Source organism: Neodiprion lecontei, chromosome 7, assembly GCF_021901455.1.
Source record: "Neodiprion lecontei isolate iyNeoLeco1 chromosome 7, iyNeoLeco1.1, whole genome shotgun sequence".
NCBI classification, from domain to species: domain Eukaryota; kingdom Metazoa; phylum Arthropoda; class Insecta; order Hymenoptera; family Diprionidae; genus Neodiprion; species Neodiprion lecontei.
Genome location: NC_060266.1, coordinates 25,160,162 through 25,172,773, shown reverse-complemented (window position 1 = coordinate 25,172,773; position 12,612 = coordinate 25,160,162). Strand labels below are relative to the sequence as shown.

The 12,612-nt window shown below is 44.8% G+C and overlaps 1 protein-coding gene across 15 annotated transcripts in view; it reads right to left on the bottom strand.

Annotated features, from left to right (window-relative positions):
• The window catches only part of LOC107225170, a 28,090-nt gene extending 17,855 nt beyond the window's left edge, over window positions 1-10,235 (bottom strand). For 12 of the 15 annotated variants that reach the window (XM_046745911.1, XM_046745909.1, XM_046745899.1 and 9 more), the window contains exon 1: window positions 7,573-7,718. The gene's annotated coding sequence lies outside the window, so the exon portion shown is untranslated. The other 3 variants (XM_046745902.1, XM_046745901.1, XM_046745900.1) reach the window with 3 other exon arrangements.
• Window positions 10,236-12,612: the final 2,377 nt, after the last annotated feature.

The window sequence follows — 12,612 nt, the reverse complement described above, 5'->3', positions numbered from 1 at the left end:
GTAAATTTTATTTATTTAAAACGAGATGGTTGCAGGTGTATGTGCGTAAGTATAAGGTACGTACGTACATTGGGGGTTCGGGGCGTCGGTTTCCCTTCGTACAATACGTTAAAAGTTGAAGACGGTGAGGCGCAAGGAGAAGGGCAGGCAAAAGGCGATTACTCGAAAGGCATAGTTGCCAAGGATAATGTAATAAAGAAAGAGATCCGATGCTGGTTTGTTCCTTGGTGAAAAACACGCCCTTTTAACGGCAGTGTCTAGACTCCGACAATTTGTAACCAATACCTGCGACCATCCTCGGTTCTCGTACGGGTGTACCTACTAGAGTCAGGGGTCTTGCAGAGACCATCCAACGAAAACACAAAGGGTCTTTTTCTCTTTCTCTTTTTCGTTCTCCCTCTTGCGCCCTCCCGGGGCGGGATTGGAGTTTCGAATTTTAGAAGTGGCAAAAGCTACAAATTCCGAATTGGTTGCTGGAGGAACTTGGGAGTATAGAAATTGAAATTTTACGAAACAACGAAGGTTCGAATGGTCGGAAAGCCGACGGTTCAAACTTCCCAGATGCAAGATTCCGAAAATTCAAGAGCAAAATTCGCATAAATAAAGTTTCGATGGAGTAAAATTCCGAGAATTTAAATATACTCACGCAGCTTGGTTTACTCGACGAGTGGGTGTGAAAAATGAGAGAAACCGAAAATCGGAAAGACCAGGATTCCGAACGTAAAAATATCGAGAATCCGAAACAAAAAAGATATCAAAATGGTGAAATTTCACCGAGCCAGGATTTGACAGAACTGAGAATCTTGGGTCATTCGGAATTTCAACGCTTCAAATCTTTAAATTTTCTCACTATCTCACTTACGGAACTTTTCAAATTCGGAATTTCGCCTACCGCACCACTCTCACCGACTCACACGGAACATTACGCGACATTATATCACACAATATTATATTACATATACAAGTAAACGTACATATTAGTACAAACATTTATCACGAGGCTGAAGTTCTATTTTAACGTTCATTCGCATAAGGTAGCGAAGTGAGGTCCAAAAATCAAGCTTTTGGTAAAACGCCTTGAAACCCCGATACTTTTGTAGAATTACCAGGATGACAACTGAACCGAACTTCTCTAATTCTAGCGACGTTGAAAAAGGTTTCGCTGCTAGCTTCAGTTTTACTTATACTTCCACCCACGAATATCTTAGTACACTTTCAAGTTTGTCGCCGGGGAGGTCAGAGAATAGCTCGGTACGAACACGGAACAATGGGGACTCGGGCCTGCGAACTACTGGTAGAGTATAGGAAAAAAGGAAGGAAGGAAGGAAGAAAAGGATCGCAGCCTTCTCCTCTTCCACCGGCAATCCTAACTACTTTTGCTGTGCTGGTGAAGCATAAATCAGCCTGCAGGTAGAGGAAAATAGCCCATTCGTCGTTGGGATACGTTGATGGGACAGATGTAGGCGGGTGAGAGGAGGCGAGAGGGGGGCGAGTAAGCAGACAGCTAGGTACACGCCGTTTCACTACCGTACGTATCTGCATCACTGCGTGCGTACAACAACGCAATACGATAAATGAATGTGTATCAACGCTGCTGCACGCATGGCGCGGAAAACGTTCTCTTCTTTCAAGCCGCCGCTGCTGCTGCAGCGCCGCATCGTCATCCAACTATCACGTACCGAGGAATAAATTGATTTGATCGTGAGAATTCTCTATGGATTAGGCGCATTATGCATTACAGATTGCAGAGAGAGAAGGAGAGTGTAAGTGAGTGGGTGAAAAACGAGAATGAGAAAGATAGAGCATATCGCGTAGAATGAGAGTGAAGGGCGGGGGCAAGATGTATATTCAGTTTTCATAATTTACGCTACGTCTATACATACAAACACATACACGTCGTGTCTCATATACAAACGATGTATAAAATTAGCCGCCTTTCCCCCCCTCCCCCCTCACTCTCTCTCTCTATTGCTGGTGCTGCTGCTGCGTTCCCGAGCGTACGATGAGTACGCAATGTTTCGTTGCATAAATGTGAAATAAAAATACTTTGTCTTCCGGCTGCTACCGAACACAGGAATAATACGTTGCGTGTATGCACGCGGCACATGCATACAGACAATTATTCTCAGCTAGCCTGGGCTTATCGATTACCGCATCATTACTGTACACAGACGGTATTTATACAATAATTGAAGAAAGATTACTGAAATCAATCAAAGATTTCTTTGTTTACTTTTGTCACGAAACTTATATTACATCGTTCTCGTTCGTCGTATATCTTTTTCTTCCTCACTTTAAGGTTCGATACAACGTACACAGTACAGAAAATAACAATTAAGAAGTGTTTTTTCATCGTCACCGTACGTTGTTAAATACGTGAAACTTTCACGAATAACAGTTTTTTTTTTTCTTCTCTCTCTTTTATTTTTACACTCTCCTTCGCGTTTCAACCAACATCGCGCCGCGAGAATGATATTTCACGGTAGAGTGTACAACCAACGTGCATATTATAGGTACATACGCGGCTGCTACAAAAGCTTTGTATACGCAGTCAAACACAAAACGACTCGTTGCTTGTACTCCGGTTATTCGTTGTACGAAACCATTGAATAAATCTTTTATTATATGAAAAAATGATTAATCAAGCAAACGTAATACGTGCGTACATACAAAGACGATCCATCTGACAATCCCCCCCTCCAAAATTCAGTTAAACAATAGTACGAATAAATGTTATATACCAATGACTGGATCGTGACGCGTGGTGCAAATGACCGATGACGAGATGCAACGAAATTTAAAACACAGGAAAAAAAAAAAAAAGGAAAGAAGACACAGACGATGTCGAAAAAACGAAGAGAGAGAGAGAGAGAAAAACAAGACGGAACTTCAACCAGATATCATCGGCGAGTCTAGACATTTGTGCGTGCGTGTGTGCGCTTGTGTTTAGTAAAAACTTGTCACCGCCGGTCTAAGGATAACCGCAGAAATCTCATATCAGTCTATTCCGGCACGGCGCATGCAACTAAGTAACAGATGGGTGTAAGTTTGCTCGCAACTACATACGTACGTACAGTTGTTGCTGCAGTAGGCAAACATTGCACATAAATTTCCGCGAGAAACATCTCGAATTTCCATATTCCATATTTTAAACTGCTTGCATTACATATTCGATAAAAGATTTCTACGTAGTTTTTTCTATAATACAAACACCACCAGCTGCGTCGCGCCGACGTGACATTCGTTACCTATGGCATGGATAAAGAACCATGCATGCATACGCACACGCGTTAGTTTGCACGCATCCCTTTCAAACTACGCTTCGCGCGTTTTTTCGCCAACTATTCTTCTATCTCATGCCGCGCTGCGCCGGCTGCCATATAATTACGTTGTAATATAATAATATAATGTTATATCGAACTACCACAAAGGATAATTATTACGAGCGTTATCGTCATCTCTCCTTCTCTCGCTTTCTCATTATCTGTTCCATGTACACACTTACGTACCTCATTTAACATAGTAAAATATCCGCGCAACTGTGACAGAAGAAAATCAACAACGACGATAATTATTCCCAGACTGAATAGGATCGTGAACGAAAAATGTTGATAATGTAAATTAATACATATCGCGAATGAATATTCTCTCATCTTTCATTCCTACAACACAACTACCGACATCTTCTTTCGTTCGAAAATACATGTACTCCACGTATTTATCGGTATGTTACATATATAATCAAGGTTTTCGGAGTAACGTGACTTGGTATGACGGAGATCGATTCCTTCGACACGTCATTACGGTAAACGAGCATCAGCAAACGATCAGCTGTAACGAACAACGCGGGCACTACGAGTAGACGAACGAACGAAAGACAACCAGTGCAGAGGGTCAACGATCAACAGTTGGCTTTGTGCAAGAATATCGACACCGTTCGTAGGTATAAGCTTGTCGGAACTTCGTTGGAAAGAAGGATGGGGAAAAAAAAATGGAAGGACAGGAAAAAGAAGAATCAATCAATTCGTTACGATACTTAAATCTCGAAATGATGGAAGGTACGACAAGGCAAAGATTACACCGCGTAATGCCTTCCCTTAATCTTCTTCGTCGTACTGAAGTTAGTAGGTTTTGACGTAACGAAACATCGGTGAAAGACACTCACTATTTTGCAAATTTATAGCGACTTTGAAGTAGTTGAGTCTTCAGAATATGAACAAGAGTTGCGTTGTTATAATTTACTGCATTTCCAACGTCCCTGAAATAGTGAAATAACGATTTGTCCGGAAAGTAAATCATTGTACGATAAACGTTATATCGCAACTATTCACGCCGAGGAAAAATTGTCGTCTTGCGATTTTCGTATTGTCCGAAATTCAGTATAAGCCGTAATACGACAAAACACACTCGTATTTCGAAATCTTGATTCCTTAAAAAAAAAAAACATTTGTAAGGTTAAGAAAATTAACGATTGTTTTCGTTATGATAACTTGACTAACTTCGACCTCGTTCTTCTTCCTATTTTACACAACAGTTCGTGTAAAAACGAAAAATTGAAAATAAATAGTACGTAAGGGGGATACAAAAAGAAAGGATGTGGGGGGGGGGGGGGATAAAAAAATAATAATAAAAAAACACCAACAATAAACAAACACAAAATAAAGAAATTCGCACCGCGCCACCCGCCACGTTTGTCCAGTATTAAAGTTTCGTAATTTCAGCCATGAATTTGAAGGTTATAATATATTTAAAACAAGCAACCTCAACAACGCAACAGTTCCTTGCCCTCGGAGAGTGAATAACTTGTCAGAACTCGTGGCGCACGATGCACACATCACGCAATTACGAGCCATCCATCTCTCTCTCTCTCTCTCTCTCTCTCTCTCTCTCTCTCTCTCTTTCTCTCTCAACTACGATACTCCCGAAGAGGGATTGGCACGCACAAAGCGAGCGCAAAGCCTGCTAGCAGAGCAAATCATCGAGCAAGTTTTTCCTTTCGCAAAACTATTGCAAGTATACAAATACAAAAGAAACGACACGAGGACCAAGATGGTGTCTCGTCGTTCTCTGCCATGCATGCATACGTACATGGACAACGTCGTAGTTATGCATTAATTTCGATCGGTAACACGTCGTAAATAATGTGGGATTAAAGGCGGCACGGTGAAGATTAGAAAATAGAAAATCATAGGGAAGGGAATGGAGGGACGTTGATGCAGTTAGAAAAGAAGTGTGTTACAAACGTAAAGACACGACGTCACGTCAGTAGGAAGAGAATTATACAGTGTACAAAGAAAGCATCGTCGTGTTCAAGAGATACGAAAGAGATACGGAGATATATATATATATATATATATATGTATGTGTATGTATATATATATATAGACAGAGAGAGGCAGGGCGTGCGGCGTAAGTCGTGCTTGACAAGGAATAAAAATAATCCTTCGAATCCGGCGTGTACCCGTGTGTACCCCTGGGCCAAGGCAAGAAGAACAAGAAGAACAAGAAGAAGAAGATGAGGACGGGTCGACGCGGCACACCATCTTGACCGAAGAGGAGGAGGAGGAGAAGGAGGAGGAGGAGTAATAGAAAGAGAAGAGCGAAGGTTGCCGATGGGGGGAGGGCGGTGGTAGGAGGTGGAGGTTGCAACAATACAATAAACCCCATTGTGGGCAGGCAACGCGATTCCACAGAACGAACGAATTTACATGTATGTATAACTATGTGGGGGTAAAGATATGTGGTGTATACATGTGGCAGGAGGAGAAGGAGAGGAGGTGGAGTAGGAGGAGGAGGTGGCTACTACCGCATCATCACCACGAGAGAACACAACCAACGACCCAAGACTACGAGGACTAAGAAGAGAAGTAACTCGCATACGGATCTAGTCTCCGTATAGTAACAAGAGGAATGAATGCGGAGTGTAAGAAGAGAAAAAGAAAGAAAGAAAGAAAGAAAGAACGAGAAAAGTTATACGTGTACGGAGAAGAGGGGAAGAGAGAGAGAGAGAGAGAGAGAGAAACGCGCACATAGTAGACGACGCAGACGTGTATACGCGTATACACACATACGTATATATCCTTTATGCCGTGCACGTATGGTCGTCGGCGTATAAATAGACGATAGATAGTACACTAGAGTACGATATAGTACGGTGGTTGGTAAGAACCTGGTTATACGTGGATGAAAACTCGATCCACACTCGATACAACACCATCATCATCTCGTAGCCACTAGCAGCAGCAGCACCACCACCACATCACCATCACCATCACCATCACCATATCATCATCATCATCATCATCATCATCATCGTCACTATCACCGTTGTCGTCGCACTAACACAATCACTGGTCGCACTATGTTACACCAGTAGTCCTGGTTCACCTCTCAACTATACAACAACTAAAACTACCATGTACGGTTACTATTGCCACCAACAATACGACGACGAGTAGGAGGAAGACGAACAGGAGCGGAAAACACAACGGCGAAGCAGAGAAACGTAGTATTTTCTCGGGTTGCTCTCTTCTCCTCCCCCCACGTTCCACCCGCCGCTCCAAAGCGACGGTAAATAAACAGAAGATACTTGGCGATATGTGTACAAGCCGCGTAGGATTCCTCCGTTTACGTACAGTGTACGTACACTTACATATCGCACATCGAAATGAGATAAGCCCGATATTCGTAACGCGCCAAGGATCCGGCATACAAGTCTCAAAGAGAAGAGGAAGAGGAGGAGGAGGAGGAGGCCCCCGGGACACTAGCCGCACCGGAATTCGCTTGGATTCGCGGCGGTGTGTCGGTCGGTTCACGATTCCGTCGTTTGCTTGATCACGTCACTGGGCAACTCGCGCGCACATATTTATATATATATATACATAAGTACGTATAAAACGTACGTACGCACACGCGGATATTATACCTATATGTGTACGTATGAGCGACACAGCGAAACACACACAACGCCCGCTACACGACTGACTCGCCTCCTCTCTCGCAGTGTTGCGCATCTACGTATATAATACACGCGAGAAGGCGCGCGCGCGCGCACACTGTTCCATCATCCCTCGGTAGGCCCGCGCCGTTCTCTATGAATGTATAATATCACACAGGCGCGTACGCCAGCGCACGCATACGCGCACGCACTAAAACACGTAGGTACGCGTGAGCCTCGCTACCGTGTGGCTTTATTATTTTTGGGTGTGGGAGTAGTGTGTGATCGCGTTTGTGTGGTGCGGCGGCGGCTGTTCCTCACTCAACGCGGCGCTCGTTCGATTCACGCTATATTTACCGTAGTAGACAAGACGCGGGGCGAATAATTCCACCGAATAATCTTCCTCATCATCTATCGTTCGCACACCTCACTTCATAATCGCGCCGCGCGTAGACCCCGTCGTCGTCTCGCGTTTCACACGATATATAACGACGATAATAAATATCGTTTCGATAAAGGCTCCTTCCGTGAACGTTGGTCGGAAAACAATTACTGCTGCTGCTGCTTCTCGCGCTCTCTCGACTCACTCGACTCGGCGACGACGACGCACGTAGGTAGGTAAGGTATTCTCTCACCTTCGTGGATACGGTCAGCGACAGAATCGCTCGTGGTCGCTCGCTCGACTAGACTCGGTTCTCGGGGAGAGAGACTAACCCAGTCGGTCGACGACGGCGAGCCTTCGGCTCTTCCCCCCTCCTCCCGCTCCACCGTCCGACCACCTCGCCGCTAACGCCAGCGCCGCCGCCGACGCCGTCACAGCAGCGTACCACAGACCGCGGTCTCTCTGCCTGCCGCGGGCTGATCGCGCTGCTGTTCGCTCCTTCTCTCACCGACACGACACACCGTCGCTCGAGCCGAATCCCCCCGAAGAATTCCGACCCGACCCGAGGCCCGTGAGTCGCGACAGTCGATGGGCATCGGGCAGCGCACACGCACGCACGGACGGACGACCTCTGCGCGTGCGTATTAGCCGTAAAACACACTTGCGCGGTTGGTACGCACACACATGCGTCTGGTCTCGTCCCTTTGACGCCGTGTTGAACCGTACTGTCCGAGAGACCCTCGAGGTTAGAGAGTATAAAGTCTTTTACAGTCCTTCCTAGTCGGGCAGGTAATACGGGTACGCTTGTGCACGTTGCGACGCAGCACACGTTTACATCGTACGTACTCGTGGATACTCGCGTGTCTGACGCGTGTACGTAAACACACACAGCGCTGCACGAAGCGAGGCAAGAATCTAACAACAGCGTGCGCTTGAATCTTCGTGGAAATGTTAAACGTGTACATATGTATGTATGTACATAGGTTGAGTGGGTAGGTAGGCAGTGTCGTACTACCTACACCAGGTTCTACGTAATACACTATGCGTCTTCACCTATAGGCTACACATGAATAGTCGATCGTTATTATTAAAACCACGGGTCTGAGAAGCTGAAATAATAATTCTTTGTTCGAACGGAGAATGAACTCGCGGTCGAATGGCGCGCGGAATTATGTGTGGAAGTTTTGCTCAATGAAAGAAACGTTGGAATGGGCCGTGACGTTTTAATTTTAAAACGGAGTACAGGTATGCGGGGAAGAGATTCTAAACGGAGGTTGGGTAGCGGGGAGGAACCGAAACAACAGACGAGTATATGTAAAAGGCAACAAACTGTTGAACAGGTGGATGCGAGCGAGCTGATCGTCGATTAATAAAAGCACCTCTATGCTGTGTACCGTACGGCGTGTATAGAACGTATATACGTACATATGTATACGATGTTGAAAATAGAATTTGCAGCGGTGCAACAACGGTACGCGAGGTGGTGATCTCTGTTGCAGCAGAGGATAATACTCGTTCGGACACACAATGTAATACAAAAAGTAATTCGAGGTGGATGTTTTCGACATCCGTTCAGGACACACCGCATACCACGGATAGATTCTGAAAATATTTCATTCAACGCTCGGTGAGCAATGCCGTGTCGCGACGTCGTGTCGCGTGCCAAGCATTGACCGTAGAGACGTCTCGCGTTAGTCTGTCAACTATTATACCTACGGTGTCTATTAAAAGAATAGCCAGGCAGTTGGCCGGACTTACTATTGCGCGCTATAGTTAGGTAGGTACGTACGTGGTTGCTTACTTACGCACGTACGTACGCATCGTCTCGAGTACTAGGCAAGTATGTATGTACGCATGTACGCAGTGCGTACCGTACGCAGAGAGAGACCAACACGCGTGAACGAAGATCAGCATCGGCGAGACGACCGACCTGCGTACGACGTACGAGTCACGACTACGCGCGCCCGGCATGCGTCTTCGGTCGTTCCGGGCCGGCGTCTCTGGCTGTGCGGCCCGGTTAGCAACAGATTTTACCTGTGTCAAGTCCTCGTCGTCGTCGTCGCCGTCTTGGTTGTGTCGAACAAAGGTGACTACGCGCGGGCGCGCTGCGCGGTTTTTGTCCGCCGGCGTCGAGGGCGCTGCGATCGCGTTCCGCTCGCGTCAACTATTTTACCACGGCGAGTCCGAATCTACATCGATCGAGAGATCCACGGCGGTGCATAGCGACCAGCGACGGGCAAATGATCCGCCGCGCGTCGTTGGTAATCCCCGACCGTCGGATGTTTTAGATTTTATTTCATCATTCTCGTAACTTACTTATTCGCTCAATCACCGGCGGCGATGCTGTGCTGCGTTAGCTGGGTATATTTCTCAGCTACGTTTCATCGTCATCGTCGTCGTCGTCGACGGGTGCTGCGGGCGCGAGGTTGTTCTTCCGTTCCTTGCGATATTTTCCTTCATCGTTCTTTTTTTTGTTTTTTTTTTCTTTCTTTTTTGTTTTTACTTCCTGCCTTCTATCTCGCTCACGCAAACACGCGTACGATCCTCATCGCTCTTTTTCTCCTGCAAATTACTCACACAACGATAAATGGCGACCCGAGATGTAGGACAACGAAACTCAACTCCGCGAGATGAAAATCAAATTCGTTCGTCTCAGCTGCGGCCGCTGCGGCGAGGCTTCACCGCTGACGCCATATTAACAGAAAACTCGGTGTGCCGCTGCCGGCGACGCACGAATACTCTCAGTGTTCCAACTCTAATGTCTGTCCGACCTATCCCAATTAGAGCAAACGTCCTTGAGGTGACTAACACCACATCCACCGCGAAAGAGAGACGGCTCACCTCTCTGGAGGTAAAAAAGGACGGAGCAACCACACGCGCGCGCTGCCGCCTCGGCCGACCTGCACGCCTCCCGGGCGCCTCGTCTGTACGATTCTTGTATTCTTACTGCGGCTCTGCCCGTGCTTGTGCCGCACTACACAGGCTGCTTTCGTTCATTTGTGGTATAGCATGAATGTAAAGCCGCATATCGGAGAGGCACGGCCAGAGACTCCGGCAAGGACGGAAGAGGGGTCGGCGAGGATGATGAAAAGCATGCTCGCATCGAGATTTCGTCGATCGAAATTTACCCTCCCCCCTCTCTGCGTCTAACAACAAATTGACCCGAGTCAAGTTTTGGACAATGAATTAGTAAAATACATTATCTTGTGGGAGTTGTTGCTATAACTGAGGTTAGGACAGTTTTTACAAAACAAAAAACGATCAATTTTCTTTCATTAGAACATTCATTGTCAAAAGCATGACTCGAGTCAAGTTACTGTTGCACGCGGTGGATCAGTTCAAATCTACGTGATAAAGTACATTGTCGTACAGGTCGATACTACCGATTCTACGTATTTGGTGAATTTAACCATCGTCGTGACAACGAACGTGAATCGATGATAAAATTATTTAAAAGGTTTCACAAACGCGCGCGGCGCTTTTCAAGATTCCGCACATACAGATTATACGTGTATCGCTTGTCACGTATTCTCTATCGCGTGGTCGATGAATAGGATGAAGGATTCGCAGCTATTGCCATTCATAATTCCAAGGTGTATATGTACAGGTATGTACTGTACACCTATTCATTCCTTGTTTCGTACGCATACTATGTAGGTAATTCGTAATTTATACAGCAGATGATACCTTACCTCCAACGAAATAAAGACAGTTGATTGTAGGTACGTCTAAGAATTTAAGACATAATCTAAGACATTCTGTTCTTGGTTTGCAACAACGATAATACCTACAGTCAAGCTTCGAGGGGAAATATGAGAAGTATATCAAGAACGCGTCACGTTGACACGTACAATTATCTCCACCAATTGTGTAAACAATTAATAATGTTAATACCAAGAATTGCGTACAAAGTTTGTACAATTATCACATAGGATAAGACTACAAAGCAGCAGTAGCAGCAGGAACGATGTTCACCGAGTTTACAACGCGATCGTTTCATCGTCCACGTATTTTCACACACACGCATGCACGGTCGATATTCGTACCCATGTATGCATTCACGAGCATAGGTTATGTAGGATGCAACGACGACAGCCATAATAATTATATGAATCGTATAGGTTAAGGTCACGTAGCACTCCTACGTTTACCGACCGAGCAAACTCACCCTTTTTCCCGCATTGAATAAACAAACGAACGGAAAGGGTATTCAAATTTCGACGGAATGTCGCTATTTTGTAGCGAAATTCAGGAAAGTTACTTGCCGTAAAAGCATCTTTTATTTACGAAATTACTCTAATAATCCTAGTTCTCAGTATTGCACGAAAAAACTTCTCTGTGCGTGTGTACTCTTCGAGAGCTGGTTTCCTACCGATTTCGCATCACCCGTGTCTTTTGTAAGGTTGATATTTAAACAAATAAGTTTTGATGGTATACACGGAATAATAACGAAAATATTGATTTATTGCTTATAAAGATTGCTTTTGTCTTTTTTTTTTTACGTCGACAAATAAGTCTTGAAGTATTTGGTTGAGACAGCTATCAACGAAAATCTCAAGAATATATAAACTCAAGAATAATTTTTCTGATGACCTGTGTCCAATTACTATTTATTGAATAAAAATGATTCGACGAAGAAACTGAAAATTGTTTTGACTGTTATTTACAATAAAAGTGTTTGAAAAAATAGGATAACTTTTCTTAAAATCCGAAAAATATCGTTCAAACTCCATCTAATAAAACTATTTTTTCTTTCATCAGTTACGCGGAAGGAATGAAAATTTCACATCTATAAGAACCCGGACTGAAAATGCATATTGACCGATGTGATACCTATAATACGGTGACCGCATACGTTTATAATTATGCTACAGAGGCACCTGCGGAAAGCTGATCTCATCCTCGTAGCGGGAATCGTCGCTTCCGAAGCGACTGCAAGCACGCCGGCTATTATTTTCTACAGGTCGTTGACAACCGAACCCATCCGTACATAAATATACATATATATATATATATGTATTACATACGTATTGCACGATATGAGTAATTATAATGCATAACTGGAATCATGCGCGATAGGTCGGATAGGTGTGTGTGTGTGTGTGTAGTGTAATAATATTCAAACTAATTATGTGTAGATGATCACGGTTACGTCACCAAACCGTCATGCATAATGACTCACTGCGATTATGTGTATCTCTACGTACGTATGCATGCATGTGTGACATGATAAAATTGGCCGCGTTCGTCGACGTATAGGAGGTGAATTAACCTCGGACTGTATTATAAATGC